Source organism: Aythya fuligula, chromosome 7 (genome assembly GCF_009819795.1).
Source record: "Aythya fuligula isolate bAytFul2 chromosome 7, bAytFul2.pri, whole genome shotgun sequence".
Lineage (NCBI taxonomy): Eukaryota > Metazoa > Chordata > Aves > Anseriformes > Anatidae > Aythya > Aythya fuligula.
Window position 1 is genome coordinate 27,232,502 of NC_045565.1, and position 12,678 is coordinate 27,245,179.

The window sequence follows — 12,678 nt, forward strand, 5'->3', positions numbered from 1 at the left end:
CCACGTAAGCTGGCCGGGACTGGGAGCACACCTTGGCCAGGTCAGACATTTCTCCTGTGTGTATAACAAGAGCCACTGAGTTTGGTTTGAGTCAAAATGTTAGTTACTGTGCAGTGGAGAAATATCCCCAGAGCAGCTCCTGTGGATGTTTTCATGAGCCTTCAGCTGTGGAAAAACAGGGCAATCAGACCTGAATTTCTAGTGTTAAAATTGGAGTGGAAAGGTATTGCTTTTTTTTTTTTTTTTTTAATTCATCAGAAAGAAGTCACCTTTGAAGGTCACCTTTTAAGAATTCCTTGGCTGTTCTTGGCCATGCGGTATGTGAGAAACAATGCTGTTTTCTGTGAAAACAGTTCTGAAGAAACAGAACACCTTGTTTTCACAGAAAAATTAAAAAAAAAAAAAAAAAAAAATACAAGTCCCTGTGCTGAAAGGTCTGATTATGCTGGACCAAACACAAAATATATTACAGCAGTATTAATTGCCTACACTGTTTATGTGGTCACACATTACACCTGCTATTTCCCCTAGGAATCTAACAATAGTAGTGTTTTCCATCCCAAACTGGATATGATGCTGAAATACCACACAGAAAAGGAATTTACGAGGAACAGGCCCGAGCTGTGTTAAACCAATGATTTAACATGACTTAAAAAGAAAAAAGCCACCCAGGAAAGCCAGATGATGAAATTTGCCACCGTTCAATTAAAAAGTCATCCTTTCCTGTTGTTCTGTGACCACTGGGCTTTCTAAGCTCACCAGTCTGTGCTGGGATGAGTGACTCACGAACCTGATAGGAAAATGCACCTGTTTTTAGCCAGAGGTTAAAGCAGCTCTCCAGTTTCTAGAGTAAACAACGGATGTATTTCTGTCCTTAACAATTACCCTGTGAAGTCCAGGAACACAGGAAGGTTGGCAGGAGCAATTAAGTTTGAGCCAAGTTTGCTGAAGTCAGTAGAAGGTCTACGAAGTCTTGTGGTAAGACGCTCGTAGGTGTACATGGGATTTAGCCCATACCTTTTACTAGAGGGAAAATGGGAAAGAAAAGTTGGTCCAGTGACTGAGCTGGCTGCTGGGGACTCCCAAGTGCTGGAAGCTGTCTGGGACTTGTGTTCTCTCTGGCCCTGAGATTCCCATTTATGCACTTGGCCAAAGAGCAGCTGTTGGTCACAGAGATGCGGTGGCTATGGAGGCATTTGAGACTGTGAGACTGATCTGAGACCGCAGTTATGGCAACATTAAAAGTGGCTAAAATATTTGGAAATGAGAATGTTGAATGTATCGCTATCATGGAAGTTGAGAAGTTCAATTAACTGGGAGTCACTTATTAATCCCAGTGTGAAAAATGGGATGGTTTTGATCTCCACTGCAGAGTGCTGAAAAGTGCGAACACAACATCAGCTTATTGCAGGTCAGCGTTCAAGATGGTGTAAAAGCAAGATGGGCTTTAGCCTTTATTTAACTGGATTTAATTACATGCCTGAGCTTCAAAGTGCCTAAAGCCTAATGGTTGGTGACCTAAGGTCTGATTTAAAAAACAACAACAGTCTAAACCTTAAGCTTGTTTGTGAGACCATATGGCATGAGTGGGTCATGTGATATTTCAGGTAGGATGTAAGGAAAAAAGTACCCAGTGTGTCCAAAGCACTTGCCAAGATTTCCATCTTCACTAAGAAGAATCTGGACACTGACCTTGCCTGCCCTCCATTTGTGGCTCAGGAGCTTGGCTGGGACAGATAGGAGAGAGGTTTTCCAACCACATCTCCCTGAGAAGTCTCTAGTGCCCTCACACTATGGTGATGTTTTTAGAAGAAGAGGAATGCTTGAATTTTCAATCAAGTGGAAGACTCATATGACTAGGAAATCCTAAATAACCAAATTTAGGGAAAAGGTGCAATCTTCAAGGGCTCATTATTGTCATTAAATTTTGTTTTAATTAGGGTTAGCATGTCAGATATTGTGAAAATTATCTATCTGTATTGCTGGCTGTGCTTGGTTTCAGAGAACCCTATTCTTGGGTCTGGATAAAGTTTAAAGTCTCCCTTTCTTCTTCGTACAGTACAACATGGTTCCAGATAAAGTTTTGGAGAGAAACCATTAAAAAATAGAAATGGTCATAAAAAAAAACTGCTTGTGGAACTAAGACCTGACAATACATGGGTAAATGTAATTGCTTGTGGGAGATGGTTACGGGATCATTGAAAGTTTTTAAATTACTTAAATTACTTAATTATTGAAGAAGCAGAACTGTTGAGAAAGGAGGATACAGCTCCAGTATGCCCCTACGTTAATGACCGTAGCATGGCTCTGTCCATCGCAGGAAGTCTGTGCCATATTGATTCACAGCCTGATCTAGCTCAGATGAAAAAGGTTGATGTAACAAATCACCAGCTGGAATGTTTTGAATTTCCAGTGCCTGTCTGGTGATTGGCATCCGCGCTGAGCAGCCACCCCAGGTGCTCCCACTTTGAAGATGATCAGCTCCAGACCCTCTCTTTCATCTCCGTCACATACCCAATTGAAAGGACCTTGACGTAACAGTGTCTGTTTCACATTTAAAAGAGAACTGCTTAAAAGCTGGTTAAATAATTTGTATGTGCATCTAAGAATGTCAAGGCTTTGGCCGTATCAGTTAATTCTGGAAGCAACCCCGTGAGGTGGTCATTATCTTAATTTATATAGGGGTTCAGTGAGGCACAAAGAGTAAATGTTTTGCTTCGTGTCAGTTTTGTATCAGGTAAAGAATACCAGCCCTTACCAACCTCCATGAATCATCCCAGTGGGCTGACGAACATCCAGCTCCTTTGTCTCTGAACCATACAACTCATAAATGGCTTATTCTCATCCTCAACACCTTGCACCTCGTGCCCACTGAGTGCTACCAGGCATAGTGTGGTGAGGAAACCTGACGGGTTGCGCTGGTTCTGTGGTCACCCAGGGGAGATTTGTTGGCTCCTGCATGCAGCTCTGCACCCAGGTATGTTTATGGCATAGTCCTGGAGTTCCTCTAGCACATGCCCATTTTCTGGCACAGAGGAGACCCAGAACCATATTTATTTCTGTCCAAGGTCTCAGCCCCAATCACAGCTCCTTCAGAACCTCATTTTGTTGCTGCATGTTGAGCTGAGCTTCCAGCTGCTGGCTTTTCCCTCCACATCCCCTGGTCCTGGAAGTCCCTCATCATACTTCTCCCCCGGAAAGCTGGGGAACCTGCCCGTGCCTCCTGGGACCACAGGCTGTGGGCAGCATCCCCTGTCCCCTCAGTGACTCCTTGGGGCTGCCAGAGCCAACCCACTGTGGGATCAGGCAAAGACCAGCGCCAACACAAAGAAGGGGGCAGGGGACCTTGACTAAGGAGAAGGAGATCACATTTTTATTTGAAATCCCAGCCTGCTTCAGCTGAAGGAGTAGTAAAACTATACCTTAAAACCATTCCTCCTTAAAGAGTGTGGAAGTTCCTCCAGGAACTCCAACACAAGGAACTCATTTTGATTTTCTGCTATGGCCTTATCTTACTCATTTTACATATGGATGATCCATGCATGCCACCATCTCTCCAGCAGGCCTTCTGCTTTTGCTGTGCTTGAAAAATTCTCATCGTTCAGTTTTATGCCCTCAGCAAGTTGTTTTTCATCTGCTTGTACTTTATTATAGTTTAATATCCACTTCATCAGGCTGCATGTTCTTTTCCATCTTCCTTAACCCCCCATTCTTCTTTTTACATCTCAGCAGTGTTACACGCTTTAATCACATTAGCTTACTTTTTCTTTTCCTTTGCATATTTTTATTTGATGCTGGGCCTGCGGTACAGCATCTTTAAACAACGTTATATCATCTTCGGGTGCTTTACTGTTTTTAGCTTCTCACTTCAATGAATTTCCACATTTTTTGTGGTTCCCCTTCTTAAAGGTAAACATTGTGTTTGACATATTTCTGACAAGAAGAGGTGATTCTTCCTTAGCTACGTCTTACAACAGATTCTGCCTGCCAGATGGGATGAACTCGAGTATAATTTATCCTCTTCCTGCAGATTCTCTAATTGCTCAAAAATGAGACATTTAAGTTGCCTGAAAATGAGTTGCTCTGACATACCTGGTGAATCACATACAGATTCAGCAGGACGAAGGGGCTTGCTTAAGGGGCTTACTTAATTGGGGCCTCATTTACAGAGACTTGTCTTCTCTGTTTTTTCACTTCAGCTCTGTTGTACTGTCCTACCTTTTTTCTTAACACAGAGATATAAAAGCTTCAACCAAATGGAGTGTTCTTCCATATTTCTTCCTTCCCACAGTCTTTAGTTTGAAACGCTCCTGCAACTCTAACTCCATAGCTCCCAGCTCCTTTCTATCTTGTTTACCTAGATCTCATTTTTTCCTGTGTAGGCTCCATTTTTCCAAACAGCTTTCCCCTTTTCTAATGAACACTGTGTCGTCTGTAGCAATATCCCTGCAAGCTTCAAACATTTGTTTTGCATACGTAGAACTATTTCATATCGCTTGCCATTCAACTCCAGGCCTGGAAGCGCTCTCCCTCCCCTGCCCACTTGTGCTCTTCCCTTTGCCACAGTTAATAGCACAATCAGTCACGCTGGAAAGCTACGCCCCACTGATATTAGGAAATGCTCCCTGCTGCCTTGTAAATCTCTGGTGCCACCAGCAGCAGCCGAGGAGGAGGCATCCCGAGCAGATGGGCTCCCAGGCAAGTGAAATGAAAGCCGGTAGGTCAAACACACGCTGCTGACCACAGCCACGTTGACTTGTGGTGAAGTTGAGCCCACTCAAAGTCAGCTGAGAAAGTCACCATTTGCTGTTCTGCTGGGAATTTCAGCTGCTTGGAGATTTCAGGCACATGCTGAAGTCTGACAATCTATCCCCCCTTTTATTCCCATCCCTGCCTGGTGTGGTTGTGGATAACTCACCTGCCTGTGAGCAGCAAAGAGCAAGGCACCGCCTCACCTCACTGCCTTGTTAAACTGCACCTCTGACACTCAGAGTGCGAGATGGGGCTTTCCGTATACAGAAGCTTTGCATTTACAGTGTTTGCCTCTTCGCTTAAATAGTTTCCTATCGTAATGCGTAGGAACTGATCAAAAGCAGGGTACGTGCACCTCCTGTCCCAGCGAACGAGACGAGCAGAGGCTCGGGGAAGGGGATGTGACACACGCAGCGTGTGCTTGCCGCGGTGCTGGGCTCCCTCTGATCCATCACCGCAGCTCTGTGCGTCAGACGTCACTCCAGAGCAGCACGGCTCTTTCCCAGGAGATAAGTGAGGGGTTTTTGCCTACACAACAGCTCTCCTGAGCTTTCCCATGCTGGGAGGGAGGGAGGGAGGAGATCCAGCTTCCTCCCTGTCCGAGCGCCAGCCCCGTGGGCCTGCCGTGGCACTGCTGGGAACATCTGAGGGCATTATGCAATTGTGCAGAGGCGGTTTTTTCATGCAGCCTGGCGAGGCAGCGTCTGATAATGGCTCTGCCTTTGTTTGTATCACACAATCGGGCTCACGATCTTCCCTCCAGTACAGGCAGCCCACGGTGTTATGTCCTGTACTTCTGCGATGACAGGCACAGGGCTGCACATAGGACAGGGAACCCACGGTGCTTTAATCAGTGAATCACCTACCAGCTAGTTAGGCACAAATCATTAATGGTCTAAAAGGGCTGGAATAAGTAAGATCGGCTCCATTTCTGTGGAAGTGCAGATTGTGTCTTTTTTTTCAGGAGGCATGGGAAACCCTTTCTAAGTTTAAAAACAAACTTACCGACTTCAACTTCTGAGTAATGACACTGATTGCATTTTCCAAAGGTCACAGGGGAATTTTCTTCTGCCATCTCTAAAGGGCATGACAAATGTTTCTCTAACAAAGTAACGAATTGTTCAACACAATGCACTTAGCAATTACCTTGCCATAAAGGTATTTACAGCAGGTATGGTAAGATAAACCAGTTTGTTTCCTATTGTTTTTCAAAGGAGAAAAAAAAAAAAAAAAAGTCTGTAACCATTTTGTGGTGAGTTTGAGGGATAAATATAATTTGATGTCTTCACTGAATGCTTTCATGGGTCTTAAAATATATTTATAGCCTATCCCTTTTAAAGATCAGCAAACTTTCATTTCTGTGTTCTGTGTACCTATTTAAATTTTATCCAAAAGCTGACCTTAAGGTATTCTAGCATTGCAAGGATGATTAAAGTTGTCCATGATACATTAATTCAGCAGCTTTTGTGAATATTCATTCACATGTGGTCTTTATTTACAGGATCCTGAGCTAATTTGCCCAGTGTCGTTCTGCCTTCTGCATGATTCTCTTTCACATTTTGGGCACGGATCAGCTTCTAGTACGGTGGGCAAAGGAGTCAGCCGTGCAAGAAATTAGGAGCAAAGACTCTGTAGCACGTAACTAAATGCGGATTCAGCACAAAGATTACCAACATAAACCGAGATCAGTTTGGCAGGAGGAAAACCACCCCTGGACCAGCAGCAGCAGCAGCAGCGTGTTCGCTGACCTGTGGGTTACAAGTGCAGTGTCACAGCAAACCCGGTTAGACGAGCGCTCGCCAGGCTCCCTGACCTCTCCTACTTGGCAGGCTTTTCTTCGCCTTTTTGACTGAGAGACCAACGTGGGAGTGAACGATGGAAACTAAACTGCTCCTCCAGCCCTTGAGCTGCTCCCAGTACGTCCTGGTGCAGGTGCGCTGGCCAGGCAAGGTGAAGGAGAGGTCTCATCGCTCCAGCATGCGGGTAAGTACAGGCCAGGACAATCAGGCCAGTGTTTTTCACCAGCATGAAATAAAAATGAGGAGAACAGGGAGACACAGCCGCCTTTGATGTAAAGGCTGTCTGTGGCTATGCAACAGGGAAATGAGAGTACCCGCTTTTGCTGTAGAAGAGGCAGTATAAGAGCTCTCTGATTGAACATCCCAGGAGAGCAGCTGTTTTCTTGGGGCTGTGGGCTCTGATATAGTCTCAGGCCAGAGACAGCATGTCCACATAGGATCTCCAGCTTCTGTCTGAAAGTCTGGGTGAAGCGCTCCTGGCATGCCTGTGCAGGCAAATCCTCCCTCTCTGAACTTTCTTTGGCTTCACAGCCTTCTAGTAAGAGGGGAGACCTTGTAGGTAAAGCACCAAGAGCTAGATGCAATGGAGAGAGGGTCTGTGGCTCTGCCACCAAGGTCTTGTGCAACCTTGTGCAAATAATTTCTCATATCTGTGCCTACATTTCCAATCTGTAATATAAAAATAGCAGGACTTCTTCTCAGCCATGTGCAGTAGTCCTAAAATATCTTTCATGGAAAACCTGCTAGTTATCGGGTTAATAGACAGCCTCACCCCACAGGGCACTTTTTTTCTCCTGCCTCTGTTTCTTCATGTTGTGCACAGGCTTCGCAATGACTGTCACGTGGGGAAAACCGTGATATCTTCGTGTCAAGTACATTTGTGTCCAGCCTCAAAGCGTTATTTCATTCCTTGAGGTGGGTGCTGTTGTCAGGCAAATTAAATGTCCCAGTCCCCTGGTAATTATCATTAGGTAAGATTTAAGGAGGGCAGAAGAGGAGGTAGAGCAACTACAAGTGGATCTCACAGGGGAGGTCTGTGAACCAAGCTTATGTCAGCTTTAGGGCAGGGATGGGTGAGTAACTAGAGTAAAACTAACAATATAAAACGGTAAGATCAATAACTGTTTGCCCCAAATTTAACCCAACACCTTTTATTTTCATCAAAAGACCAAACTTACCTTTTAAATCAGAAGGCTACGAGACTTGAGGCAGTTTTGCATGCCCCTGCAGAACAAACCACAGATCTGGACTGAGCTAAAGTGTTATTTGGGACTCAAGTCCAGCTGCCACCTGTGACTGTTTGCTCTACCCGTACTTCCCCAAGGTCTGGAGAAAGTTTTTAGATTTTTCTGTTTACTACAGGCTTGATGTTCCCTGTATGGTACAAGGATTACTGCTTTTCTGTTCAGAAGATTTCTTTGGAAATTTCCTAGTCGAGTAAGGAAGGCTGCCTTGGTCATGCCAGTTTTGACAGGAGAGCATCTGGAAATCCAGGTCGGTACAGGCACAAGCTAAGGAACAGCAAGCAAATAGCTGGTGAATGTTATACCAAAGAAATCAAGTGAGTGGAAAGATGTGACCTGGCTGGCAGTTAGTGGGAGACTGGTGAGGCACACACATCTCAAAGAAAACCCAGTTCCTCTGGGAGCCCAGGCCCAAGCTTGTTGATGTAAGAACTTGACACTGGTGGGATAAGCTGGATTTGAAGCTTACTTAAAGTGGATCTGGTAAACTGGAGTCATGGAAAAGAGCTGCTTGGGAGCTGGGAGGAGCAAACCTTTTCTTGTAGGCTCCAGCAGCAGGGGTGCAACGAAAGGGAAGGGCACTGGTGATGCTGCAGTGCTAAGGGCTCTGGGAATTGTGCTGGTTTTGGTTTTCCTCGCTTCCACCATCTTCTGTTCTCTCTGTCTCTGTTGTTCACCCACATAATTACATAAGATACCACCAGCTAAAACTGCATCTGCCTCCTTAATAGATGGCTCATTATCAAGGGAGGGAAACAGAAAGGGCAAAAGCTTTTGTGTGCCAACAGCCCTGCTGTAATGCACTGCCTTACAGGAGAAGGAAAGGGCGTAACCCGTTTGTCCTAATTTACAGCCAGATGTGCTAAAAGAACCAAGGTGTAATGAAGGTCAGTATGGCTGGGAATGGGGTGGAGGCGGTGCAAGGTTACTGTCTTGACATAAAAGCAATTTATTCTCCCATGAAGTCTCTCTCTCGTTCAGCAGAACAGAGTAAGGCAGTTCTGGTATTTAAAAGTACTCCCACGGCTTTGATCTCTTCCTCCTTTCTGGAAACGTAAGCTTACAAAGAGGGTCTGGCCCTGTCTGGGATGATGTACTGGGCCATGTGGTGCTGGCCTTGCAAGGCGGCATAGACAAGCCTGCTGTTCTCCATACTGCATCATTCTGGAAAATTCCCCTAATACCCTGGTTGCTGCAGCAATGCCAACGCGCTGCTGCAGTGCCCGGGTACCCTGCCTGCTGAGAAGTGCCGTGAGCTCACTCCTCCTCATGACAATTTCTGTCTGCTTTTGGCCACACACAGGATGTCTAGCTACAAAAGAAAATTAAAAAGCAAATGGGAGAGAACAAGGTCTCCTGCCACAAATCCACCTCCAGGGACCCTGAGATGTGAGCACACACAGCCATGCTTGCTTGAAAGCCAGCCTTTAGCTCTGCATGTCCTTTAATGTCAGGTACGAGCCGCTCCAATCAGTATATTGTGGCAGCCTACTCTAGACAAGTTTTTCTTTTATCGATATTTAAAATAAGCAGTTGTTTTGAACTCAGGACAGAGCCGTGTTAGTGCCAGATATCTGGCCTGGTTTCAGTAGAGCTGGTGGCAGATGTGTACTGATGTAACCGTGTGGTGGTGGGTTTCATGACGCCGCCTATGCTGTGGGCTTCCCCAGCCATAAAAATCCATCAAATTTTGCAGCTGTAGTTTCGTTTCATCTCACTGTCTGCGTAACCTCCTTCTTACTTGATGTTCTCTATTTCCCCTATGCTTCCCGCGTAGAAAGTCTAAGCTTCCAAGTTGCGTTTTGAGAAAGTTTCAAAATGAACTTCTCCATTATGTGCGATGTCCCTGGGTTTTGGTAATAAAATGTGCCAGAGGGCGGGGGGAGAGGGAAAGAAAAGGCTTCTCAGCAGGGGGGGAGTGCTGATGACTGTAATGAAGTCACAGTGTAATATTCTGCTCTGCTGACTTGTGCCTCCTTTAATTACATTCTGAATCCCAAGAAGCCGAGCCATGCTTTGCCTGTTCATTACATCCCCCGGGTTTGCTCTCCCCAACAAATAGGTGCTCTCCCTGCGGTCTCTGGAGGCTCTTTGTTGCTGCTCTGGTACATCAGATGTGTTTGCTCTGCGCTGATGTTTGTGTTTTCCGCACTGCTTGTGTTTTCCAATTCCTTGGAGCAGCGAGGATGCTGCTGAATTGTCAGAATCACCCTCAGATGCTGACTTGAGGTTACTGTCAATGGCCTCATTACGTTAACAAGGGATATTTTAAGAAATACAAAAGATGTGGCATTTACTTTCTCGGGAGAGGGAGGGGGCAGAGAGAGAATGAATGTGTGTGAATGAATGGACTTCCCCTGCAGTTTTTTTCCTACATCCCCCACAGCTCAATTAGAAGCAACTGACCAGCTCTCTCCCCTCTGTTTGCTAGCTGGAGCAATGCTGGCCTCTGATTTGTGTGCTTGGCTCACCCGTGCATGCAAGGCAATGCAGCCCTTCCTCCTGAGGAGCTCCTCATCTCCATCCTGGGGTGTCTGAGTGCCCAAAATGGGCACAGCCTTCACAGACTCAGCAATGAGACACCAGCTTCGCATCATCTTACAGCAGAGGTGTGCCAAGGCTGCTCTAGTGTTCTTCCCTCCTTGGAGCCAGCAGTAGTGTTGGTGAGGCTGGAAAGTGAGGTGGTTTGGGAAACTGAGCTGGCAAAGAAGTCATGTTATGAGGAAAAAAATAATTAATTTCCTATGTGCTTGTCTTCTGGAGAGACAGAGCAATGCCAACAGGAGGTGCATGTGTCCAGGGCTAAGAAAATGGAACCCTGGTCTTCTCTGCCCTGATGTGTGCTCTCCCTCGAGGGAGAATATCGAAGGGGAGGATATAGCCTGCAAATATTCCGTCTTAAATGAAGAGGAGACCTTTGCACAACCCACACCTCTGAATCAAAGGGAGCAACTCCATTCCCTTCCTCCCTCTTGTCAGGCTGTTGGGAGGTAGTTGGCACAGCACTTATCAAAGGAAATGTGGTCCTTTCCATGAGCTTGTCTACTCAGTGTTATTGTGTAAACAGAGATCAATAAGGTGACACAAATCCTATCCTATTAGCAGCATTCAGCAGCAAATGAAGTACCCTTAAGTTTAGCATATTATCATTTCATGCATTTTACAATTAAACTCTTAGATAAGATTAATTACTTCCAAGGTGAGTGTTAACAATTGTCTCCTCATAATTGAGTTTGGAACCAGTCCAGCACGGCTTTACATCACCAAAAGAAATCACAGACAATTTCACAATTGGATAGAAAAGCTTTATTTAACAGGCCTCATGTTTCTTCTCTTAAATTTTCCTTAAGACAAAAATAGCTCCCTAGAAAAGAGCATATTCAGCACTGATGGTGAACTTGATAAAGAACTTATCTACAGCTGGGGTTTTTATTTAATTTCTGTTGCTTCAAATAGAAATATTTGAGGCACCCTGTTGGTCTTCCGAAGCCCTGTTTTCTGTCAGAAAACAGTGTGAATGCTGGCTGGAGTGCCCAGATTCCAGTGCCTGTTCCTGACAGCTCTTTTCTGGACACTCAGCTGATGGAGGCAGTGCAAAGCAAAAGGCAGCATGCTGCAAGGAACAAGGTTCAGAGCTGGGCGGGATTTCTCCAAAGGAGGTGAGCTGCCTGAGAAAGAGCCTGTGACTGCTGCTCAGGCGAAGCACTGACGTGAGCCTGAAGTGAGCAGGCTCCCTGCTCCGCTGCCACCCACACACCTCAAGTGTAGTTTGACCAGAACAGCTGCTTGGTTCTGTGGTTGTGCCTGGCCTTACGATGTAAGGAACTGGAAGCATTACCTTTACAGGCTAATTTCCCCCACATGGGACAATCACTCATTTTCTTTCTCAAGGCAGTGTGCAGGGAAGTTGATTACTACTCATTGTAATCAACTTCCCTGCATAATCCCCTCATCGCTCACTGCAATGGGGGATGGAGCCCAAGCAATAAAAAGCCCACGGCTACACCCTCTAAAAGCAATAAAGAAAAGCCAAAATTTCAAGATGGGTGGTTTTTGATGGGTGGCGTGTTTCTGAATTCTGAGTCTTCCTGCTGCCTACATTTTTCAGTCCTGTGCACTAGAAGCCTATGCTTTTACTCTTGCTATTAGCTCATGAGGGTCTTAGATATTGCTCTGACTCCCAAGAAGATGAGTTTTCTGGAAAACACCTTATTATCACAAGATATAAGCGTGATACAAGATCTATGGCAGAAGCCGTGTTTGAGTTACTGGATTGTAATGCAAAAAACACAGGAGTTAGGTGGGAAGTGTGCAACTCCCTCGCAATCCTTTCCCATTTGGTGACGAGCTCTCATTTGCTCCCTAGTTACAAGATCACGAAGCAGTTGTCTTCTCCTTTCTGAAATATCAGCAAACCCTCCTCCACAAAACTGAAAATGTTTTGAATAATAAAATGAAGGGTGAGATTTTTCAGGCTTGGCTGAAAACGACCAGACCCCACTACGACGAAAAGGGATGGGATCTCCACCTTGTCAGGGTAACCCTGCTTGGGAGAGCATAGCTGGGACCTTTCAGCCTGTCGTGTGCCAAGAAGTGACAGCGGCAGAGGACCTCTGCTGTGACTGCTGGCCGTGCAGCTGGATTTGTTTCGGAGAGCTCCTGAGCTGGTCTTCTGTGGGCGTCTGACTGTGTCTTGTTCAGATGCAAGCCAGTCACCTGAGTTAACATCTCTGCTTGAGAAGCAGCTGCAAGATTGATCTGTAACAGGACATAAAAGGCATTGGCAGCATTGTTTTACTGCAGATTTGATTACACACAGCGTACTCACATTGCACTGGCTTCCCGTTCCAGGAGGTGTTTATCTCCTGGGTGAGGACTGGCAC